The sequence below is a fragment of the Elaeis guineensis genome, chromosome 8 (assembly GCF_000442705.2).
Source record: "Elaeis guineensis isolate ETL-2024a chromosome 8, EG11, whole genome shotgun sequence".
Taxonomy (NCBI): domain Eukaryota; kingdom Viridiplantae; phylum Streptophyta; class Magnoliopsida; order Arecales; family Arecaceae; genus Elaeis; species Elaeis guineensis.
In genome coordinates, this window is record NC_026000.2 from 1308320 (window position 1) to 1324010 (window position 15691).

Sequence of the window (15691 nt, forward strand, 5' to 3'; positions counted from 1 at the left end):
CTCTGTCTCCTCCTCAGGAGTAGCCATCTCAGCACTCCCATCGAGAAGGGGAGAGGCAGCCACGGCGTGACACCCACCAGTCTTGGCGACCTTCTCCTTCCCAGCTGGATCGAGCGAGGAAGGAGAAGCGGCCGCGGATACCATCCGCCTCCCTCTCAGATTCATCGGGAGACTCGACCCCTGGGGTCTCCCAACACCGACAGATCGACGACTACGAACGTAGGTTCGAAGAAATTGACCGTCGGCTTGCCTAGCTCCAGGTAGACGGACAGAAGTCTTCGAACGACGTCGACTTTCAAACCATCCAACATCTCTCCTGACTCATCCTCGACGAGCCGATTCCTAGTCGGTTCAAGATGCCTCATGTAGAGCCTTACGACGGCTCCACCGATCCAGTTGACCATCTGGAGAGCTACAAGGCTCTCATGACGATCCAAGGGGCAACCGATGCCCTCCTCTGCATCGGCTTTCCCGCCACACTTCGCAAAGCTACCAGGGCCTGGTACTCCGGCCTCCGCTCAGGAAGCATCCACTCCTTCGGGTAGCTCGAGCATGCTTTCGTGGCCCATTTCAGCCGGAAGCCGTCACGAACCTCGGACAGCCTTTTCTCCCTCAAGCAAGAAGAAAATGAGATACTCCGATACTTCGTGACGTGATTCAACGCGGCCACGCTTGAGATTCGAGACCTCAACGAAGACATGGCTATCTCAGCCATGAAGAGGGGGCTGAAGGGGTCCCGATTTACATACTCCTTGGACAAGACCCTCCCTCGGACATATGCCGAACTGCTGGAGCGCGCGTACAAATACATGCGCGCAGACGAAAGAGCTTCCGACTAGTGCCTGACTGAGACAAGGGCCCGAAGGAGAAGCGAAGGAAAGGTCGGGCTCCTGCCGAGCCTAGCAGGCCCCCGACCGACAAACAGGTCTCACCCCAGCGACAGAGCCCGAGATCGCCCCGACGGCGGAGTCCGAGGCTGATGCGTCGCAGGTATGACTCCTATACTCCTCTCTCTGCTCCTCATGGGCAGATTTTGATGAAGATCGAAGGAGAGGAATATCTGCGACGGCCTCCACCTTTGAAGGCAAAGGGCCTCGACTAGCGAAAATACTGTCGATTTCATCGGGGCCACGGCCACAACACCGAACAGTGCATCCAACTCAAGGATGAAATCAAGGTCCTCATACGCCGAGGGTATCTCAAAAAATTTTGAAGGAACCCGCCGACTCGACCCATCCCCGACCGACGACCCCAACCGACTGAAGAGGCAGCAAACAACCAACCCATGGCCGGGGTCATCAACATGATCTCAAAATGACTGGATCGGGGGACGACTTCTGGAGGGGAGTCAACGAAGAAGCTGCGCCAAGATAATGTAATTACTTTTACAGATGAAGATGCTTGGGGAATCCAAACTCTCCATGACGATGCTGTTGTTGTCTCGACAATAATAGCAAATTATGATGTAAGAAGGATCCTTGTTAATAATGAAAGTTCGACTAATATTTTGTTCTACTGACCTTCTCCCGAATGCGACTGTCGGCTGATCGGCTCGAGAAAGTCTCTGCACCCCTAGTAGGTTTCACTGGAGATGCTGTCATGGTGGAAGGAGAAATTATTCTTCCCGTGACAACCGGAATCGAACCACGATAAAGCACCGTCCACCTAACCTTTGCGATCGTCCAAAGACCTTCGGCCTACAATGCCATACTTGGAAGATCCGGACTAAACACCCTCAGAGCGATAGTCTCGACCTACCATCTGCTGGTTCGGTTTCCGACCAAAAAAGAAATCGAAAAGATGCACGGAGATCAACAGCTCGCTCGGCGATGCTTCCAAATCTCTGCTCGAAGCAATGAAATGAAGGACTCCCTGACGGTCGACAAGTTGGACCAATGGGGAGAGGAAGAACGGGGTGAACCGGCCGAACAGCTGGTTTCCATCCCGATAGTGGAGAATCCCGAATGAGTGGTCTGGGTCGGATCCCAATTATCCGACCCTGAGCAACGACAGCTAATAGAGCTGTTAAAGGTCAATGCCGACGTATTCGTTTGGTCGGCAGTGGATATGTCCGGCATCCCCCCAGAGATGATGACTCACCGACTCAACATTGACCCTTGAATGAGGCCAGTGAGGCAGAAGAAGTGATTTTTTGCTCCCGAAAGACAGAAGGCCATCGACGAGGAAGTGGATAAGCTACTCGAGGGGGCTTCATCAGAGAAACCACGTACCCCGACTGGCTCGCCAATGTTGTCATGGTGAAAAAAGCCAACGAGAGGTGGAGGATCTGCATCGACTATACCGATCTGAATCGTGCCTGTCCGAAGGACAGCTTCCCACTCCCAAAAATCGATCAGCTGATAGACGCGACGTCCAGCCATCGACTGCTCAGCTTCATGGACGCCTTTGTCGGATACAATCAGATCCGGATGGCATCCGAAGATGAGGAGCATACAGCCTTCGTGACCGCTAAGGGCCTTTACTGCTACAGAGTAATGCCTTTCGGACTGAAAAATATCGGAACCACCTACCAGCGACTCGTCAATAAGATCTTCAAAGATCAAATCAGGCGCAACATGGAAGTGTACGTGGACAACATGCTAGTGAAGAGTGCACAGACTTCAGATCATATCCAAGATCTTAAAGAAACTTTTCGCACTCTTCGACAACACCAGATGAGGCTGAATCCAACTAAGTGCGCCTTCGGGGTGAATTCGGGAAAGTTCTTCGGGTTCTTCGTTTCTCAACGAAGAATTGAGACCAACCCCGAGAAGATAAAGGCGATCATCGACATGCGGCATCCGGACACCAAAAAGGAGATACAGCAGCTTAACGGAAGGATCATCGTGCTCAGTCGATTCATCTCTTGGTCAGCTGAGAGATGCCTCCCGTTCTTCAAAACCCTGAGGCAGGCGAAGGACTTCTCTTGGCCGGACGAGTGCCAGCAGGCCTTCGAGGATCTGAAGAGATATTTGGCCTCCCCGACACTGCTTGTAAAGCCAGAAGTCGGAAAAATGCTGTACCTCTACTTGGCAACCTCCCCAGAGGCGGTTAGCTCGGTGCTCATCCGGAAGAACGAGAGCCAAATTCATCAGTCCATATACTACACCAACAAAGTGCTCTACGAAGCTGAAGCTCGGTATTCAAAGATGGAGAAAATGATATTCGCCTTAATTGTGTCTGCACAACGACTCCGTCCGTATTTCCAAGCGCACACTATCGTAGTCCTCACCGACCAGCCCCTGAGGGCGATCTTGCGTCCCCCTGATACATCGGGATGACTGGCAAAATGGGCGGTGAAGCTGAGTGAGTTCGACATTCAGTACCGACCACGACCTGCTTTGAAAGCCCAGGTTTTGGCCGACTTTATTGTGGAGTGCCCGACAACCAACTAGAAATCAGAAGGCGGGAGCTCCAAAGAGGCTGCAACCTCTGAACGTGACCCCGGGTCCACCTGGGTATTGCACATCGACGGAGCTTCCAATGCTCGAGGGAGCGGGGCCGCGTTCCTGCTCACCAACTCGAAGGGAGTGGTTACCGAGTATGCCCTCCGATTCGACTTCAAAGCCTCCAATAATCAAGCTGAGTATGAAGCGCTCCTCGCTGGCTTAAGAGTAGTGAAGGAGCTCGGGATCGACAGCCTCAGAGTCTTCTCCGACTCCCAGCTGATCGTGGGACAAGTCAAAGGTAAATTCGAGGCGCGGGATCCGACCATGGCAAAATATTTTCAGAAGGTGAGAGATCTCGTGGCAGACCTCAAGTATTTCGAGATCTCCCACATTTTCAGGTCAAAGAACGCTCGGGCCGACGCACTCTCCAGGCTTGCGACGTCTGCCTACGACACTTTGAGCCGGACACTTGTGGAGAGTCTCGAGCAATTGAGCATCGACGGGACCGAGGAGGTGCTGCAACTGGCGATTGAGCCGAACTGGATGGATCCGATCGTTCAGTATCTGACCGTCGGGACCAGCCCTGAAGACCCCGCAGAAGCCAAACGACTCCGGTGGGCGGCCTCCCAATATGTGATGATGGACGACCGACTCTACAAAAGGTCGTTCTCCCTTCCCTTGCTGAGGTGCTTGAGACCAACTGACGCGGACTACGCACTCAGAGAGGTGCATGAAGGGATCTACGAAAATCACTTGGGGGGCAAATCCTTAGCCTACAAGGTCCTACAGCAAGGTTACTACTGGCCCACCATGAAAAAGGATGCGGCTGAGTTGGTTCGGAGGTGTGAGCCGTGTCAGAGGTACGCTAACATACAACACCGACCCACCAACCAAATCACTCCCATTGTCGCCCCATGGCCCTTCGCCTAGTGGGGAATCGACATACTCGATCCTTTCCCTCCGGTGTCTGGCCAAAGAAAGTTCATAGTCGTCGCGATCGACTACTTCACTAAGTGGGTGGAAGCCGAATCTCTGGCGCAAATCATCGAGCGAAAGATGGAAGACTTCGTCCAGAAGTCCATCATCTTCAGGTTCGGACTACTGCACACTATTATCACTGACAATGGACGACAATTCGACAATCGAGACTTTCGAGAGTTCTGTGCGAGATTTCATATCGCGCACAGGCTAACCTCGGTCAGGCATCCACAGTCCAACGGCGAGGTCGAAGTAACCAACCGAACCGTTCTGCATGGACTGAAGATCCGACTGAATGAAGCCAAAGGCCTCTGGGTCGAGGAATTGAATTCCGTCCTGTGGGCGTACCGAACGACACCCCGTGCTCCGATCGGAGAATCTCCTTTCAGCTTGGCCTATGGGACGGAGGCGATGATTCCACTCGAGATCGGGCTACCATCGACTAGAGTTGAGCAGTACTGTGAGCTGGGCAACTCTGAGTGTCGGAGAGCCGACTTGGACCTCCTACCCGAACTCCGACACGAGGCTCAACTCCGCATGGCTTCCTACCGACAAAGAGTGGCACGATACTATAATGCTAAGGTTAAGCCGAAGTTTTTCAGGCTCAGAGACCTGGTCTTAAGGAAGGCGGAAGTTTCGAAGCCTCTGGACCAAGGAAAATTATCTCCGAACTGGGAAGGACCCTACAAGATAGCGGACACCTACAGGCCGGGAGCCTACCGACTGGAGACTCTAGAAGTAATGGCCATTCCCCAGACTTGGAATGCCGACAACTTGAGATTGTACTACCAGTGAACCCTATGTGCCCTTGTTCGGAATACAAACTCAGTTTCAAAACCCCGGAGTATAAAATTTCAGCTCTCCGATTGTGGGCCGGCGCTCACCAGTAGTACGAGCCCTGACGCCCCGACTTGGGCCCAACGTTTCGTTGGAAATCTGCGGCCCGATCATCGATGATGCGTCGGACTCTTACGAGAACCGATATATCTACGTTGGTGGAAGGCCGGCGATGGCGATGAAACCCCCCTAAGTTGAAGCCATGCTCCTTCCACAATCAACTCTCGAGCAAGAAGACTGGCTAACTTGCCGGCTTGGCTCTAGCCAAGAAAGGCAAAATGCCAACATGACCAACGTCGCGTTCGCGACAAACCGACCAGGTCACGATCGGTCGAAGGGTATTTGGCTTACCACTGTTTATCACACGTCATGACGTATACGCCCGATAAAGAATCGGGCAATGGATGATCGATATGTCATCATTATCTTAACTGAATGCGTCAGACACTATTCGACTATCAGACTCTACGGGATGATCGGGTCAAAGAGCTACGCCCGAAGGTCAGTCGACATCCGACTCGACAAACATGCCCGACTCAGGTCTGGGCAACGGACACTCGACTTAGACTCTCGACTGTCGGGTCGTACGATAGTCAGAATGCCGATCTAAAATCGAAGCTCGCTCTGCCTTTACCGTGGCGCGCGTGAAGCGAAAATTTAGTGCAGGGGCAAAATGGTAATTTTAAATTTTTTTCAAAATTACTATTTTACAGCAGAATTATTAATTAATCTCATTAATTAATTAATACTAATTAACTCTACACTAGGATCTAAATATGATACAACAGCATGCATTTAAATTTGAAATTCAAATTTCAATCAGTAAACATTTTACAGTACTGTGTTCAGAACACATCACCTTTTGCGGGTTGTCGATCACCGTAATCTGATCACCGTCGGGGGGCTCTGATCGTCATGTTGCAGCCACATAAATATCTGACCTCTGCGGATCGTCCACACGGAGCTCCCGTCTGATCAGCTCCTCACGAATGCTAGTTCGTGATTTCATCCTTTTGATGGTAGATGTTGATCGAACTTCTTCGATCGATGTGTGCCAACTTCTCGGATGCTTCGGATCGTCTGCACAGTTGCTTGAGAGGCTGATGGATCTCTTCCTGAAATTTGGTGGACTCACGACACTCGTGGCACACCAATCTCACTTCCCGAACCCTAGGTAGAAACCCTAGGGTACACACCAAAAACCCTGCGCCCAATTTTCTCTCTTTTCTTTCTTTTTCTCTCGAAAGGTTTTGGACCTTCACCTTGCGCAGAAGCCTTCCTCACACCCCAAAGTTTCTCTCCTAAAATTTCTACGCACGTCCTACCTTTCTCCTCTTTTTAAAACAACGTCGAACGTGTCTTATCCGCGTGAGAGGATAAAGACAAGAGGTTACACATTTGAATTCAAATCAAATTTGAATTCAAACGAAAACCAACTTATCCCTATCCTTTTGGGCGTGAGAAGAGAAGGGGTGTGGCTCTTTGTGCATCAAAAATATTTCACGAGAAACCTTTTCTTGTGTAAGTAATGTGGCGCACAAAATGGATAAGGATGAAAGGGCAAGTGATAAGTTATCCATTCAAATTCAAACATACTTTGAATTTGAATTGCTAACTAATTATTTTATCCATCCATATGGCACACAAATGAGGGTGTGGAGAAGGGTTTTGCATGAGAAAAATTTCACGAGAAGTTTCTTCTCGTGAATTCAAATGGGTGCAAGGAAGTTGGGTGTCGCAGAAATTTAAAACAAGGTGGTTTGATTCAAATTGAGCCAATCTAGTTTAAAATAGGTTAAGCACAATTAGACTAGATTAAACCCAACATAATTAGGCTTAATTAGGTTCAATAAAATCCTAATCAAATCAGGAATTAACTAAACCTAACCCCTGATCAAACCAGGGACTAAACCACCTTAGCGATTAGGTCAACATTTAACCTAATCGGGTCAATCCAAACTGAATCCAATTCAATTGGACTTGATCCAAAAATAATTACTCAATCAAATTGAGTTAATTAGTGATTAAATCACTAATTAAACTTCTCATAAATATTGAGTCCAAATCCGATGGGCAATCAGGCATCAGAGACCATCGATATGAAACCCTGATCAAAGAGTTCAAATTTCAAATTCAAAATTTGAAATTCAAAATTTTGACCCCGGTACCCAAAATGTGTGGAACTCATGATTAGAGAATCCTAATTCTCAATCATAGAGTTCTAGATAGATAAGACTCATAATCAGCCATCAGATCAGAAAGGAACCTCTAATGTGTGTGACCCCGCAGGTTCGAACCTAAGCCGGTAGCACAGGAACCAATTCCTGTACTAATCGAAGTGACCATCTAGCAATGGTACCCGATGATCGGATAGGTTGAATAATCGCAATCGCAACATTCAGAACCTACGTGAATATGGTTACCATATAATTCATCCCTTTTGACCCCTGTGTTTAGGATGACTCAGGGTTAAACTGTCAACCCTGATGATATCATCCGAATCGTGCTCAACTCAATTAGTCCTGTGACTCCTCACTAGGACTACCCTGGCCAAGGTTTTGCTAAATTGAAACACGACTGTACACAGCTCCTAAACTGGAGTGGTCAATCCCATCTTGACACACGCACCGACAAGTTAAGTACTTGACTACACCCAGCAACCTTCCGTCACTGAATTAAAAATTCAGGTAGTCCAGTGCCTAAGTGCAGTGAGTTGCTTGCAAGTCACCGTGGCGGTCTCAGGTCGGAGGGACATTTATATCCATATCCCATCGGAGCAAATCTTGACAACAGAAATAGCTCCGGAGTTGGTCACGTTCAGTGCAGATGTACCATTACATCTCATCTGTATGCCATACCAGTGTCTCCACACTCTTTGGTTATGAGGACAACCAACCCATATGGCACATAACGACCTATGCTCGATAAACGTTGTCGTCCTTGGTAACAACGTATCATTTGGTCGCGAACATGTTTAAGGACTAAGCAACAAATCCTCCTTTGTCGAGTCTAAATAGTCCTAAGGACTTCACCACAACACAGGAGTTCATTAGAAGATGAAACATTTGTGATGAAAAAATACCAAAATAATTTTTATTTATTTATAATTCATGTACTAATACAAAAAGGAGCACAACCGTCAACAGGCTGACGATTGGTTTTGGGACACTATTCCCAACAATCTCCCACTTGGCCTAAAGCCTATCGGTGCAGTATCTAATACCCATCTTCGACTTGTAGTCGTTGAACTCCTTCAACTTCAATAGTTGTAGTTGAATGGGTCCATGTCTTTAACTAGACCAAGATGGACTTAATTCATGGCTACGCGAAGAACGGAGAAGAGCCCTGCATTTATAAGTGGGCTAATGGTCCCGTAGTAGTATTTCTTGTATTGTATGTGGATGACATTCTCTTAATCGGGAATGATGTCCCTGCATTACAGGGAATAAAGATTTGGCTATCGTCACAGTTCTCCATGAAGGATCTGGGAGAAGCTTCCTACATCTTAGGGATGAGGATCTATAGGGATAGATCCAAAAAGTTGCTTGGCTTATCCCAGTCCACGTACATTGATACTATGCTGAAAAGGTTCAGCATGGAAAATTTCAAGAAAGGCTATCTACCGATAGGCCATGGAATTTCTCTCTCGAAGAGGGATTGTCCGACAACACCTCAAGAGAGAGAGCGTATGGGTAGGATTCCATATGCTTCGGCAGTGGGATCTATCATGTACGCCATGACATGTACACGACCAAATGTGGCATACTCACTAGGGGTAGTGAGTAGATACCAATCTGATCCAGGAGAGAATCACTGGAAGGTTGTTAAAACTATCCTGAAGTATTTGAGAAATACTAAGGACCAGTGGCTTATATATGGTGAATCGGACTTGAGACTTATAGGGTTTACAGACTCTAGTTTCCATTCTGATCGCGATGATAGCAAGAGTGTGTCAGGATTTATTTTTACCCTTTATGGTGGGGCTGTCTGCTGGAAGAGTTCCAAGCAGCACACTGTGGCTGATTCAGTATGCGAGGCGGAGTATATTGCTGCATCAGATGCTGCCAAAGAAGCGGTGTGGCTGAGAAAATTCATCATCGAGCTCGGAGTAGCACCCTCCCTTGTTGGTCCAGTTCTGCTCTACTGCGACAGCTCTGGAGCCATTGCTCAGGCGAAGGAACCAAAGGCACACCAGCGGACAAAGCATATTCTGCGCCGCTACCATCTCATCCGGGAGATCGTGGATCGAGGTGACGTCGATCTTCAGAAGATCGACAGGAAGGAGAACCTGGCCAACCCATTCACTAAAGCCATTGCGGTGAAGGAGTTCAACGACTACAAGTCGAAGATGGGTATTAGATACTGCACCGATAGGCTTTAGGCCAAGTGGGAGATTGTTGGGAATAGTGTCCCAAAGCCAATCGTCAGTCTGTTGACGGTTGTGCTCCTTTTTGTATTAGTACATGAATTATAAATAAATAAAAATTATTTTGATATTTTTTTTTCATCACAAATGTTTCATCTTCTAATGAACTCCTGTGTTGTGGTGAAGTCCTTAGGACTATTTAGACTCGACAAAGGAGGATTTGTCGCTTAGTCCTTAAACATGTTCGCGACCAAATGATACGTTGTTACCAAGGACGATAACGTTTATCGAGCATAGGTCGTTGTGTGCCATATGGGTTGGTTGTCCTCATAACCAAAAAGTGTGGAGACACTGGTATGGCATACAGGTGAGATGTAATGGTACATCTGCACTGAACGTGACCAACTCTGGAGCTATTTCTGCTGTCAAGATTTGCTCCGATGGGATATGGGTATAAATGTCCCTCCGACCTGAGACCGCCACGGTGACTTGCAAGCAACTCACTGCACTTAGGCACTGGACTACCTGAATTTCTAATTCAGTGACGGAAGGCTGCTGGGTGTAGTCAAGTACTTGACTTGTCGGTGCGTGTGTCAAGATGGGATTGACCACTCCAGTTTAGGAGCTGTGTACAGTCGTGTTTCAATTTAGCAAAACCTTGGCCAGGGTAATCCTAGTGAGGAGTCACAGGACTAATTGAGTTGAGCACGATTCGGATGATATCATCAGGGTTGACAGTTTAACCCTGAGTCGTCCTAAACACAGGGGTCAAAATGGATGAATTATACGGTAACCATATTCATGTAGGTTCTAAATGTTGCGATTGCGATTATTCGACCTATCCGATCGTCAGGTACCATTGCTAGATGGTCACTTCGATTAGTACAGAAATTGGTTCCTGTGCTACCGGCTTAGGTTCGAACCTGCGGGGTCACACACATTAGAGGTTCCTTTCTGATCTGATGGCTGATTATGAGTCTTATCTATCTGGGACTCTATGATTGAGAATTAGGATTCTCTAATCATGAGTTCTACACATTTTGGGTACCGGGGTCAAAATTTTGAATTTCAAATTTTGAATTTGAAATTTGAACTCTTTGATCAGGGTTTCATATCAATGGGCTCTGATACCATTTGAAGCAAAAATTTAGTGCAGGGGCAAAATGGTAATTTTAAAACTTTTTCAAAATTACTATTTTATCGCGGAATTATTAATTAATCTCATTAATTAATACTAATTAACCCTACACTAGGATCTAAATATGATACAACAGCATGCATTTAAATTTGAAATTCAAATTTGAATCAGTAAATGTTTTACAGTACTGTATTCAGAACACATCACCTTTTGCGGGTAGTCGATCACCGCAATCTGATCACCGTCAGATACATAAAGAAAAAGAAAAAGTTGAAAAGTTTTCAATTTCATTCAAGTATAAACTGAATTTACAAAATTGGGCCGAAGCCCAATTACAAGTACACTAAGTAAAAGCGAAAACAAAAGATGCTCCGACTACTCGTCGGAGTCAACTTCTTCAACCGAAAGAAGTTTGGGGGCGATCGGCGTGGCCGCTCGGGCCGGAGTGGCATCGGGGGTCGGAGCCGCCTCACCTTCGGTAACCTGATCCGGAATGGCTTCCTCCACGACAGTGTGATCTCCCGACGCCGGATCGGCCACCTCTCCTGTGACTTGGCCCTCCGACCCTGGGGGAACGACGCTGCTGAGGTCAAGCTCCGGATACTGACCCTGGACTGCACCCCGGGCATCCTCGTACCCCACTTGGTACGAGGCAAAACCGCTCTCCAAGAGCTCCTCCCGATATTCGTCGGAGCTGCGGAAGTCCTCCATGGCCCGACTCATTGCCTCTTTCGCCGACTCTGCCTCCGCCCTCGCTATGTCTGCATCGGCTTGAGCGGTGGACAAATTCTCTTCGACCTTGACGAGATTCCCCAGACTCACCCGGAGTTGCTCGCGCTCGGCTTTGAGCTCACCGACGCAACCATCCCGCTCACACCGCAGCCGGCGAGCGATACGGGACTTTCATTTGACTTCCTCGCGAGCCGACTGTAGTTCGGCCCCCGAGGCAGCCGGGCATCGGTAAGGCGGGAGATCTCCTCCTCGAGCCGGGCCTCACGATCGACCGACTGCTTCAGCTGCTCAACCATTGTCGCCTTCTCGGCCTCGGCGGTCTCGGCCCTATTCTTCCAGGCCGCCCGGAGATCACCGAACCTTCGATACCCGACCTCCAGCTCGGACATGTTGTAGATCAGCTGCAAATAACAGGCCGATCGTCAGAAGACCGAACTGATAGAAGACAACGATGAAAATGAAAAGTGAAGGAGAGAAGCTCACTTGGATCATGGTCGGGTAGAAGGAAGAAAGCATGTCGGACACCCGCCGATTCTTCATGATCTCCCGGTCGGCCAGGAGGATGGTCGCCTGACATAACATCCTGGCCAAATCATGGTTGGCCAGGGCCGACGCTCCTTCGGGAAGTTGGACGTCGGATGATGCGGCACGACCGGCCAACCTTCTGTCATCGCCTGGCGCCATCAGGGCCTTCCCTCGTTCGACCGCCCAGGCCCTGAAGTCAGGAAAAGATGGGAGGCTCGAGCTCGACTGGATCCCTCCCGAGGCCGCGACGACCGTCGATGCAGGTCGTTCGGGCTCGCGTGTTTCAGTCCGAACTTCTTCTGTGGGCTGTGCAGCCGGCACACCTTCGACTGCTCCCTCGGCCGCCCGTTCCTCGGACGATGCTTCGGGAGGCATCGTTGGCACCGACAGTGCAATCAGTGCTCATGGCCTGACGCACGTTCGGAGTCGGGCTACGCTCCCGTCGCCGCAGGGTCGCTCGACGATGCTATCTGAGGCCTCTTGGGAGGCCGCAATGATTCGGCTCCATGCGCCGACCTCTTCCTCGCCGCATATTGCCGAATGTTGGCATCCGTCAGCCTCACCCTCGGCGGTATGCCTGCAATTTTAACATGAGATTAGCACCAGTCCAAAGACAGAGAAAAAAGATAAAAAACGACAGACCGAGATGTACCTAAACGAAGAATCGAGCTTAGGCTGGCGTCGTACAGAGCTTGCTCGGTGACGAGCTCCCTCTGCTTCGGCACCGAGATATCCTTCAGTCGGTGAAAATCCTCTCGATCCCCATCCTCCACCCAACTGTTCTCATTCAACTGAGTCCAGGGGTCCCCCCAGCGGGAAGGAAACCCCCAAGAAAGTGGAGAAGAAGCAAAAAAAAACTTGTTCTTCCATCCGTGGATTGACGATGGAAGACCAGTGATGAACGAGAGACCCTTCCGAGGGTTGAAGAACCACCACCCTCAGGCCTTCAGGTGGGGTCGGAGGACAAAGAATACCCGAAAGAGGGAAATACGAGGATAAGTCGGCAAAAACCGACACAGCAAGGTGAAACTGATTACCAGCCGAACTGAGTTCGGTGCCAGTTGCACCGAATAGAGCCCGTAGTAATCCAAGACGTTCCGGACGAACTCCGGAATCGAAAAATGAAGACCTGTCCGAAGGTCCTCGATATAGAAGGCCACCTGGCCCGGAGGCGGGTTGTTAACCCGACCCTCAGCCTCAGGGGCGAAGAGCTCGAACTGCTTCGGGATACTGTATTGCTCTCTGAGCCGATCGACGCTTGCCCCCGAAAGTGAAAAAACCTCCACCTCCGGGGTCGACCATGAGTCGTCGGTCGGGTTCCCCGACTGACTTCCTTATGGAGAGGTTCTAGCCATTATGCTAGAACCGAAGTCGGAGGATGAAGAAGAAGAAGAAGAAAGAAAGTCCAAAGGAAGCGAAGGAAGCAAAAAATGCAAGGAGACAAAAATCTCGAAGAAAGCTTCCCGAGGAGAGAGACAGGCACAACTATCTGAAACTTGAAACTGGGGGACCACTCGACCAGAGTCTCGACAACAGGGCTGTGAAAAGTGGAGTTTTGGATACAGTTGACCCTATATATATAGTGCCCCTCGACGGTCGGGATGAGAGCATGCCCAACGAGGGTCTCCCGAATTCTGACACATGGCAGCATCTGGGCCTTTCCTCGGTTCGACGATTCGACGCACCTGCCCCAGATCAAGCCACGTCGCCTCCATCCGCCTGAACGGGTTTGGCCCAATGGCCCCCTGCCACGTGACGGAAAAACCGCATCTCATGATTCACTAACCGACGGCGGTTTGCGTTCCCGAGGAGACGACGGAAATGGCGGTTCCTGTTCTCAATGGGATGTCTGACACCAATGGGACGTCTGACGCCGGACCGATCATTGGTACGATCGTCAGAGTCAGAGCATGATGTGATGGATATCCACTCCTTTCGTCCGAAGCCGTTGCCCATGCGGAAACACTGGCCAGCACGACATCCGACTCAGGAGTGGGGAGGCAACTGTTGGGATATACCGACCGACCCCTTTTATGCCGACTCACCCTCGGGCCTGTCCGACCGACGCCCGACTCTACCGACCGCACCGACTGACGACTGCCAACAGTAGCCGCCGACATTATCCGATCGAAGGTATGTCGGTCGGGCAGACCCATTCTGTTCCCGACTAGTCGAGCGACGGAGCCCAGATTATCGACTCACTGTCGGGCGGGGGTGACAGCCAACGTCCGACTCCCGCAATGCGCCAGACCAGCCGACGGTGTCCCCGGATCTTCACCCGACGTCCCACAGCCGAATGCCGACGTATGGTCGGTCAGCTCCCCAAACGCCGTACGACTGCTATGGGCTGCTGTCCTGACAAGGATATGCGACGTGACCGCCTTGGGGGCATCGTCCTGCCAAGGACATAGGTCAGCCCCAGTGATTTGACAGCCCACGGCGACTTGTCAGTCCGCGGCGACTCTGACAGCCTCCGGTGATTTGACAACTCCCCAGTTGTCTGCGCCATTAATAGCGGGACCACGCCGCGCTCTACTATAAAAGGGAGAAGGCAACAGTGTTGGAGGAGATTTTTTCGAAGCCCTTGAGCTCTCTCTCTCCCGCTGAGCCCCTGATTCTTTTCTACTGTTGCCTAGTCTCCTCTCTGACTTGATCGTCAGAGGGTCCCCGCCGGAGGCATCTCCGGTTAGTGTGGACTTCTCTTGCAGGTGCTTGTTCCTGACGATCAGACGATGAGGAGATTGACCGCAACATATACTAATCTAACTTTTAAAGTAAAATCGGGAGTTAGTAGTCCACGCAACTTTGGGGCTTGGCTATTGCCCCCATTAATAATGGCAAGAACCCAAGGGAGTGGTATTTTTCCACTCTCCCTATCCACCTGCTACAAAGCTGGGCGAAAGCCAGAGAAAAGAGAGGCTTTCTACCTTTCTCATGTACTATTAGACTAATGATAGCTAATTAAATGGCTTTCGAATCTAAGAAGGCGTTCATCCATTCAAAGCCATGGATGGTTGATTTAGACCATTCAATCACGAACCAGTAAGTATGCACTTGACAAACATCCTTGCGTCAAAGATGTTTTTGGCTGCAAAACAGTTGACTGAAATCAGCATAAAAGTAGAGTTTCTTACTTGGCTCCGTTAATAATTTGCCCAGCGTTTATTGGATATCCTGTGCCAGGTGTTATCTCCATGCTCGTGCCACGCGAGTTGCTCCAAGTGCGCATGGGACCATAATCCGTACGTCTGACCATCGTTCTCCGTCACAACCCCGCAAACTTCCGTTCAAACAGAACGGAAGACCTGGTTTTCACAGAAATATTTAACTTGCTGTCGTAAGCGTTGGAAGAAAGACACCAGCCAACAAGAAAAACAAAGAATATATACGCGCACACTACAAATCAGCTTTAAATTTTTTCCCAAATATAACTAACCAGCAATGATTGAAATGCTATTATTATCGTTGCTGTTGTCAACGAACTCAGCATGTAATTGAAGAGATTCTAACTTCCACATACCTAATCTGCTCAATGGACTACGTACAGGGGATATGCCGTGCATCCTCCCTTGTATGCAAATAAACTTTTAAGCATAACTTTGACATAAAAAGCAAGTTGACAACTACAAGACTTCAATTTTTTTAAAAATAATAATAATAATAAACATAAAACCATCACTACAGTGGTTATCCCTGACATTTGGGTGGCAAAAATTACATTCTTAA